Genomic DNA, 8,415 nt, shown 5'->3' with positions numbered 1-8,415 from the left:
CATTGTTGGTACATGTTTGTCAGTAGTTCATAGTCTAGTATTTGTTATCGAGTCTGTAATATAGTTAATGGTTTGTTTATGGTTTGTTTTGTAAACTAGCGAAGTTATCAGCAAGTTCGCTATGGCGAACTTGCTGATCTAGCGAGGTTACTGACAACTTCGCCAGTGGCGAAGTTGTCGTGTTTAAATAGAACGTTTCAGCAGAGAACGTGGGTTAGGGTTTTGGTGTTACGTTTTGTTTCGTTTTGTTCTCTGTAACAGTGACCTACTGTCACGGGTTTGGTTATTCAATATAACGTGTTTACCTTATAGCTCGTGTTCATTGTTCGTGTATTCAATCTCTACAATATCTACACTCGTACCTATATACGCAGGGATTCCGCACCTGCGTTGTTAGAGATTTCCCGTGTACGATCCGCGTTCAGGAACCTTCAATTGGTATCAGAGCCATCGGCTCGATTGTGAGGTTCGGGATTTCACGCGGGTGTAGATTTCGTCTCATTTCGGGTGTTACCGGGACGAGTTTTTGGTGTGTTTAATCATTCAAGCTACCTACCAGTGTGTTTAAGCCTTTAAACCTTCAAAATTCTCGTTAAAATCCGAGTTTCAGATCTGAACTGTTCTTCGTGTTCATCGGGCGAAGTTACCGTTCATCGGGCGAAGTTGCTGAATTCAGGCGAAGTTGCCGTCACTGGAGATTAGGGTTTCGGCGAAGATATAAGGATTAGCGAAGTTAACCACAACTTCGCTTACCTCATAAGTTCGCCACAGCGAAGTTATCCGTAACTTTGCTTACCACCCAACTTCGCTTACCACCCAACTTCGCTTACATCCTAAGTTCGCCCATTTTAAGCGAAGTTATTTTTAACTTCGCCAAGCCAAGCGAATTTAAGATCCAGCGAAGTTCTTGTTCAGCGAAGTTAACTTCCAGCGAAGTTATTCTTAACTTCGCCATCTGAGCTGTTTTAATATTTTTTTGTGTTTTTCAGGTTTTTCAGGTTTTCGCAAGGATGTCCGCGATTAACATCTCAGATTTAGTCAAGATGGAGGTAGAGGCGGGGTCAGCCACTAAGGCCCCGAGGTTGATGAAGGGAACGGACTTCGTGGCATGGAAGGACAGGTTCATCCAGTATATCAAATATCAGGACGCCAAGATGTGGGTGTGCATGCAGGATGGATATGTACCCCCAACCATGCAATACGAAGGACGTGATGTGGTGAAGAAGTACAGTAAGATGGATGACGAGGAGAAGAAAATGTATGAGGCTGAGAGTAAGGCCCATGCTGCTATTACTATGGCACTACCTCAAGAAGTTCTTCATACATTCCGAAAGTACACTTCTGCAAGAGAGCTCTGGGATGCTCTGGAAAACAGATTCGAGGGGAACGTGGGTATACGTGCCTCAAAAATTAAACTTTTAAAAACCCAATTCTCCGTCTTCAAATATTTGAAGAATGAATCCTTAGATGATATTATCACCCGATACTATCACTTAATGACAGAGCTTAGCAACTATTCAATTGCCTATCGAGAGGAGGAGATCGTTGAAAAGCTTCTAGATGCTCTCCCACCGAAGTGGGAAATGTATACCGTGTTAATGAGGGAAGACAAAGACTTTCCTAACTGTGACTTAGAAACTGCAGTGAACAAGCTCAGAACGTATGAGCTAAATATGGTTCGAAAGGAGACACCCACAGACCAGATACAAGACCCTGGTATGTATGGTGCTAAAGTTAACTCAGGCTCAAGTTCAAGGCCTGAATCTGCTGCATTTTATTCGAAGGGGGAGTCAGGTTCTGACTCTGCACATGAAGGAAATGTTTCTGTGAACTCAAATGGGGACGTATGTTTTGTTGCTGGAGGATCTAGTGCTTCAAAGCCTCAATCCTCTACAAGTGGTTATTCAGCTGGTCCCACAAGCAATAATTACACCAAGATGCCTATGAGTGTAAAATCTGCTGAAGAGCAGTTTGCAGTCTACGCTTCATTTATTGCTTCATACGAGAATTATATCCAGGGGAAGATTATGGACCCTGCCGTTCTTGATGAGGATTATGACCAGATTGATGCTGACGATTTGGAAGAAATGGATTTGCAATGGCAAATGGCAATGATCGTGAGACGGGTAAAACGTTTTATGAACAAAACAGGAAGAAAGTTTGTTGGTGGTAGGCCTGGATTTGACAAATCAAAAGTAAGGTGCTACAATTGTCAACAGTTCGGGCACTTTGCTAGGGAATGTAGGAATGAGAGAGTTGAACGGGGACAAGTTAGGCCTAACCAACACTCTGGAATTAACCGCGAGATCAATGCCATGTTAACTAGAGAGGCAGGAGAATACAACTGGAACCAACACTCAAGTGGTTTGGGTGAACAAGCACACATGGCTGAGACTGAAGCTGTAGAAGTTGAGAAGGTTGATGGAGAGAAGAAAGCAAATGAAGAAGAAACTGCTTTCATGGCGAACGATCAGGATGGTAGATCCAAGGTATGTCCCAAAATTATTTGTGCTAATTGTGAAAATTTGACTGAGCAACTAACCAATATAACTGATCAGTATGTCAAATTAGATGCTGAGTTTAAAACTGTTAAAGAAGATCACCATTTCATTAAAGCAAGAGAAAACAGTTATAAAGTTAAGATAAAGGCTTGTGAAAAAGACATTAAAAGTCTTAAAACTAAACTTGCTGAGAAAATAGAAATTATTGATCTTAGTTATGAGGTTTTGGAAGAAAAGACAAAATTGATTGCTGATAGAGATAAACAGATTGCTGACCACCAGGTAAAGGTGGTGGAACTGAACCGCAAACTTGAGCAGTTCAGAAACTCCTCGGCTATCCTTGATCACCTTGTGAGTGATCCAAGTACCTCTGCAAAGAGGGCAGGAATCGGATACCACGAGGTTCCACCACCCTTTAACCATAATTACACTTATAATCCAAGTGTTCAGAAATCTGTTGATTTTGAGATTGCTCAGTCAACCCCAATTAGAATTACTAGTGTCAAACCAAGTGTTAGCTGTGGCGAAACAAGTTCGCCTGTTTCTAGTGTGAATATTTCTGTATCAAGTCCAGTCTCATCAGATTCGGATATGTTGTCCGAATCTGGTCAGACAAAAGAAAAGGTAGAATTACCCACCAGTGGAGATAATGATAAAGTTTCTAAAAAGAGTTCTCCACTCAATCCGTACGTCCCACCTTATGTGAGACGAACGGCTGGTAATACTACCTCTACATCCAAACCAACATTTGACAAGAAAATGGAGAATAGATGTTGCTTTAGATGTAACAGGTTAGGACATCTTGTTGCAGATTGTCCTTTGAAACCGAGATTTAGAGATGTGAAGCCAAATAAAAATGAGAATAAGCGTCATTTTATTCCAGCTAAAAATGAAAACTTTAAAAATTGCCAAAATGTAACGAATTCAAGTTTTCATAAAAACCAACCTCATTTTTACAACCAAACCACAAGAAATAACACTTTCTATTCTCAAAGGTTTGGAAGGCATTACACTCAATCTGCAGGGAGATTCCCTAACAGGACGTACAGAAATTATCCTGACGCTAACTTAAGAAAGCCAGGGTACGGGATGTATCGATCCAAGACCAACTGGTCTTGGGTCCCAAGATTCTAACTCATTGTTTTATTGTGCAGGAACAGTTGAACAGGGCTGCCAACAATCTTTGGATTGTAGATAGCGGCTGTTCCCGGCACATGACTGGCAACAAACACTTGTTGCAAGATTTAAAACCTGTTCAGGGAGCTAGAGTTAGTTTTGCTGGTGAAAGTGGAGGACGAATAACTGGAAGAGGAACAGTGTCAAATGGGAGGATGACACTAGAGAATGTGAATTTTGTGGAGGAGTTAAAGCACAATCTGCTAAGCGTGTCGCAGATTTGTGATAAAGATTATACTGTCCATTTCACGAAAGATGAAGCGATTGTGTTAAAGCCTGGTTTTCAAATACCCGAAGAATGGATTGTGATGAAAGCTCCACGTGAGACAAACACTTATGTGATGGATATGAGGTCAACTGTAATGTTAACTGGAGAATCATGTTTACTGACAAAAGCTAGCGAATCTGAATCGGAGCTGTGGCACAGGAGGATGGGACATATTCATCTTCGGAAGATGAACTACCTTGTCAAAAATGGGCTTGTGATTGGTGTTCCTTTAAAAAATTTCAACTTTGAAGATAAATGTATTGCATGCAAGAAAGGAAAACAACATAAGAAAAGCCATCTCACCAAGAAGATTAATTCAATAGGTGGTACTCTAGAGTTACTTCATATGGATCTCTTCGGTCCAGTGAATGTACAAAGTCTTGGCGGTACTTCCTACTGCTTGGTGATAACTGATGATTACTCGCGATACTCGTGGGTATACTTTCTGAAAACTAAAGATGAGACTGCTCAGATGGTAAAGAATCTAATTACAAAAGTTGAGAATATCATGAGCAAATCAGTTAAGTACATCAGAAGTGACAATGGGACGGAGTTCAAAAATTTTGAAATGGAAATCTTCTGTCTTCAGAAGGGCATTGAGCATCAATTCAGCGCTCCGTATACTCCACAACAGAATGGAGTAGCTGAAAGGAAGAACCGAACGTTGATAGAAGGAGCCAGAACTATGCTGGCTGACTCAAAACTTCCTGTGATGTTCTGGGCTGAAGCGGTGGCTACTGCCTGCTATGTTCTGAATCGGGTGTTAACGGTTAAGAAGCTTGGAAAAACGTGTTATGAGCTTATGCAAGGAAGGAAGCCCAACTTGTGCGGTCTTGAGCCATTTGGGTCTCCTTGTTCGATTTTGAAGCCTAACTCGAAATTTGGGGAAGTAGCTGATGAGGGAATCCTCGTTGGTTACGTTGTTGGGACCCCCAACAGACGGATCTTCAATACTTCCACTTGCAAGGTGGAGGTGGTCTGTAACACTGACATTACTAGTTACCAACCGCCAAAACCAAGCAATGGACCGGCGGAGCTCTTTGATTATGTTAAACTTTTTAAGTCGTTTAACGTGCCTGATCTGGAGATTTCTGAAGTGGAAGAAACTACTGCGACGAAGATGATTTTTGATGACGAAGAGAATTTACTGCACCATCAGATGACTGAAACATCTCAACCTTCCACATCAAACCCTTTCAATACCCCTGCGGCCTCAACTGAAGACGAATTCATTAATCCGTTTCACTCTCAGCCTGAAACAACCATAGATGAGCTCTCTTCAAACTTAGAAGACAATCTGCATGTCGGTGCTGTACCGACCACGAGAATTCACAAGAATCACCCACTGGAGAATGTTATAGGTGATGTGTCCTCCGGTGTACAAACCAGAAGTAGTTTGACCGAGAACACCTGTGTCTATACCAGCATAAGAGACACAGGTATACTGAATGAATGTTTGTACTCCTGCTTTATAAGCCAAATTGAACCAAAAAATTATCAAATGGCTTTAAAGGACAGCTCGTGGGTCGATGCCATGCAGGAAGAGTTGGCTCAGTTCAAGAAGATGGAAGTGTGGACTTTGGTTGAAAAACCAAAGCATGTGCATGCTATAGGCACAAAATGGGTGTTCAAATGCAAGAGAGATGATAAGGGAATAGTCGTGCGTAATAAGGCGAGGCTGGTGGTTAAAGGTTTCAATCAACAAGAGGGTATTGATTACAATGAAGTTTTCGCTCCTGTTGCCCGGTTAGAAGCAATTCGACTGTTTTTGGCATTTGCTGCTTTTAAGAAGATGAAGGTTTTTCAGTTGGATGTTAAGAGTGCGTTCCTTAACGGGAAAGTTGATGAGGTTGTGTATGTTGAGCAACCTCCGGGTTTTCCAGACCCGGACTTTCCTGATCACGTATACAGGTTGAGCAAGGCATTATATGGGTTACATCAGGCTCCTCGGGCCTGGTATTCAACTTTATCTGATTACTTGCTGGAAAATGGTTTCGAGAGGGGGTTGATAGACAGCACGCTTTTTGTAAAGAGAGATGGATGTGACTTCCTGCTGGTTCAAGTCTACGTGGATGACATAATTTTTGCAGCCACAAGAGTATCCATGTGTCAGGATTTTGAGGACGTCATGAAGAAACGATTCGAGATGAGTGCAATGGGTGAACTAACTTTCTTTTTAGGTTTGCAGGTGGATCAAAGGAAGGATGGTATGTTCATTCATCAAACGAAATATGTTCATGATGTGCTGGAAAGATTCAAGATGGGGGACAGTTCTCCATTTGACACACCAATCTGCGTCAATCACAAACTGGGAACTGAATCAGACGGTGACGCGGATGTGGACCCTACTCAATATCGGGCGATAATAGGTTCTTTGATGTATTTAACTGCTTCTAGACCTGATATTATGTTTGCTGTTTGTCTTTGCGCTCGTTTCCAGGCAAACCCAAAGGAATCTCACATGAAAGGTGTGAAGAGGATCTTGCGGTACCTCAAAGGCAAGCCGAAACTAGGGTTGTGGTACCCGAAAGGTGGAGACTTTGAACTGATAGCATACTCGGATTCTGACTATGGTGGTTGTAATCAGAGTCGGAAGTCAACAACGGGAGGCTGCCAATTTCTTGGAGGAAGATTAGTTTCATGGCAGTGCAAGAAACAAACATCGGTTGCAATTTCAACATGTGAAGCTGAATACATGGCAGCATCCAACTGCTGCTCCCAGGTTTTATGGATTCAGCAACAATTGCGCGACTACGGTTTGAATTTTCTACTCTCTCCCATTTTAATTGATAACACTGCCGCAATCTCAGTCATTAACAATCCTGTGAAGCATAGTAAAACAAAGCATATTGACATTCGTCATCACTTCATACGGGATTGTGCTGAGAAGAGACTCATTAAGATCGAAAAAGTTGATACTCTTGAAAATCTTGCTGACTTGTTCACAAAAGCTTTTGATAAATCAAGATTTCTTAACCTGATTGAGCTTAACGGGATGGTCAATCCCGAGTAACCTTGTTTACCTTAAAAAAAAAAAAAAAAAAAAAAAAAAAAAAAAAAAAAAAAAAAAAAAAAAAAATGTCTTTATTGCTTAAAATTAGTCGGTTATCTCAGTTTGATGGACATCTCCTCGGATATGTTTTGGTCCTTGTTTTCGATTTAGGAGATGAGGATAGCCATTAACCGGAAGACTGAAAGTAACTGGGGCAGTCTTGACATGTTTTCTTTCAGTTGCTGAAAATTAGTCGGTCATTCTTAGTAAGAAGGACACATACTTGTATGTGGTCGGTCCAGTTGATCCAAGGATCTTCAGGATAGCCGTTTACCTGATGACTTTGACATGATTGGGGCAATTGAAGTCAAAATTTTTTTTGGGAAATGAAATTACTTTTCAAGTCTATTACTTCGTAAGAAGTTCTGTGCTATGTTTAACAGAAAATTGATCCAACCTTGGAAAATGATAGATATACTGATTGTGTGTGCTTAGCTAGTGAAGTTATTAGGCTTAAAAGGCTTTAGAACAGTCATTGTATGTCATGGTGATTTTAATGGTGCGTAAAAGTGTATGTGATACTAACTTAAATTTACTCGAATTTATGTGGAAACTCCTTAAGAGTTTTGCATGGCTTCATACATATCTTTTCGAATGATAGGCAGAAAGGCGACTACCCAGTCATACACGAGCCCGTGAGTGTTCTGATTCCCGTAAAGAAAGCATCTCAAGACACTGCAGTGATCCAGATTCGGGACTTGCAGTAGTTTAGTACTCCGATGTAAATACTGATGTTGATTCAAAAAAAAAAAAAATAAAAAAAAAAAAAAAAAAAAAAAAAAAATAAAATAAATTTTATTCATGTATCATTTTTGTACTTATGAGAAATAGTGACAATCAAGACGAGAACCGAGACTTCTCAAGATTTCTCAAGTTTGGAGTAAGAAGAAAACGGGAAGCAGACAACAAGTATCTACAAGTTAATCAGACACTATGGGTCGAAGTCAATTCGGGGTGACGTGGGTATAGCCAAATACGCTTTGAGAATAGATAGAAGTCATCATTACCTCTGAGTTGTTGCCATCTTAAATTTTTGAGCTTAACCGAACCTTAATCCGTATCACAGAAACAATGATAACCATTTAAGTTATTACATGCTTACAACCTGTCTCTCTATGTCATAATACAGCCAAACACGGATCCAAGTGACAGTCACATAGCTAGTATGATTCCTGTTCGGATCTTTTCAAAAACGTAGTGGTCCCTGACTAGACTGAAATTTGATCCCTTATTTCGTTAAAATTATATAAGTATTTTCTGTTACGTAGTTATTTTATTTTTATTATTTTATTATTATTGGTTACTTGGACATAATCATTTTAGTTATAACTCTTTTTGGAAGTTTTCAAGGTTAAATGACAGATTTTTCAAACTTAAAGGGCTGATTTTGAAGGTACTGGCGAAGTTGTTGAATTTGG

The sequence above is a fragment of the Bidens hawaiensis genome, unplaced genomic scaffold (genome assembly GCF_021521415.1).
Source record: "Bidens hawaiensis isolate Kalapana, Puna unplaced genomic scaffold, B.hawaiensis_p1.1 tig00022862_1, whole genome shotgun sequence".
NCBI lineage: Eukaryota > Viridiplantae > Streptophyta > Magnoliopsida > Asterales > Asteraceae > Bidens > Bidens hawaiensis.
Note: the sequence above shows the minus strand (reverse complement) of the source record.